Raw genomic sequence first — 1,844 nt, forward strand, 5'->3', positions numbered from 1 at the left:
ACAGCAAAAGCTGCTCAGATCTAACATGATGGCTGTATTCTCTTAAAGAGAAGACTCGGACCACCAAGAGTTCTTTGTAATAAACCATTTATGCATGCAGCGTTAAAAATGAGCCACAGTGTTGTATAAACCTTGGTCTTTATTACGGCTACATCAACAGAAAGAGGGGTTTGCCACTAGAAAGCAAGTAGATGTGGAACAGACTTCCACCGGTGAGTGGTTGGCTTTGGTTTTTTACAAGGCAAATTGCAAAAAGAAGCTGCAGGTTGTATTATCATAGATGACTATGACTAGCCTAGTCTTGAATAGATGAGTTCACTCAACATCAGTCTTTTCTCAAAGCAGCAACAGAACTAGAACAGAAATGAGATAACGGCACAAAGCAATGTGGCAGCAGCAGACATATCCTCCAAGCTGTTCTTCAAACGTCTACAGACCTCAAAAAATGTGAGCTGCAAAAACCTTAAAGCAAAACGAAGCTGAAGCAGGACAACTGGACTATAAGGAGGCCAACTGGGAAAAAGTGAAATTGCTAACTGTCATATTGAAGTCATATATACAGTACTTGGTGTGTTCTTTGGATTTCACTCATGTTTATGAAGGCCACATTAGACTGTGTTCAGGAACACCCATGTCTTCACATATAATTGGATGATACTCCTTTGGAGTGAGATGCCTCCTACAAATTGGGCAAAAGTTAGCATACCTAAGAAAATTGCTGAGGCACTGACTACAGAAGATGTGGCCACATGTTGTTGACACTATAAGCCGTCCGCTTTGCACAATCTCTGCAAAGCTGTCTATGCAAATTCCACAACTCAAAGTGCCTGAGGATCTTGCAAATTCCCTCCTTCCCACTTCTCTGGGGAGCTTTCTAGTGGCAAGAGCACCACTCTGTGTGTGTCTGCTATCACCACCACCACCACCACCACTAAATATGAGGCTGTCAGACAATGTTTGAGGTCTAAACTCTCTATCGGGCTGCTGCCCACTCTCTCCAACAAGCACAAGAGAATCGTCTTGCGTAAGATCAACAACTAGAGGTTCTGAAGTTTCGCAAGTGAGGTCAACTACTTCCACATCCATACTTCTATCATTAAGGCTGTGTGGCAGGGAGGAGGAGGCAGAGGAGGAGGCGGAGGAGGAGGAGGGGATACAGGGTTCAGAAGCAGTTCCCACCATCATCTTGCCCAGAGTATGAGGAGGTCTTGCGGAGGTGTTGTGACTGCCCCTCTTGCTTTTGCTGTGCTGGGTTGCATTGCATTCTGTACTTGTTGAACTCATGATGCACAGGGATGGGAGAGGCACAGGCTGCAGAGTACTTGCTTCCCCCTTATCTCCGTGTGCTGCTCCCTGCTTAGTCGCCAAGCAATTCTGTAATGTGATAAGGATGATCATGAATGCTCTCTCTAAAGCAACTTGATGCAACTGGTGACGCTTTGGAGCACCGTGACTTTCTTAGAGTTGTCTCTTTTATAGCAGGTACTCCGAAGCTGGGAGCAAGTTCAACATCTTGAGGAGTTAGGGCAGACTTCCTCAACCTCGGCCCTCCAGGTGTTTTTGGCCTACGACTCCCATGATCCCTAGCCAGCAGGACCAGTGGTCAGGGATGATGGGAATTGTCGTCTCAAAATATCGGAAGGGCCGAGGTTGAGGAAGCCTGAGTTAGGGTGTCTTTCGTGTTACTCTATAGAACTGCATTCACGTGGGAAGAAACAGGATTAGGCTAAGAAGCAGGCACACCAAGATTTGTTTTCTATCTTTCAGCCAAGAGATTAGCTAAAACAATTAGGATTATTACGAGGTGGAGCATCTTTCCCTACCTTGACAGTCCTCTTTATACA

The 1,844-nt window shown here is 45.6% G+C and overlaps 1 pseudogene across 1 annotated transcript; it reads right to left on the reverse strand.

Annotated features, from left to right (window-relative positions):
• Positions 1 to 594: 594 nt before the first annotated feature.
• Positions 595 to 1,284, reverse strand: LOC308467671 (E3 ubiquitin-protein ligase RNF4 pseudogene; annotated as a pseudogene). The gene has a single exon. The product of its transcript is annotated as an E3 ubiquitin-protein ligase RNF4 pseudogene (transcript).
• Positions 1,285 to 1,844: the final 560 nt, after the last annotated feature.

This window comes from Podarcis pityusensis (genome assembly GCF_964106645.2).
Source record: "Podarcis pityusensis genome assembly, chromosome: W".
NCBI classification, from domain to species: Eukaryota; Metazoa; Chordata; class Lepidosauria; order Squamata; family Lacertidae; genus Podarcis; species Podarcis pityusensis.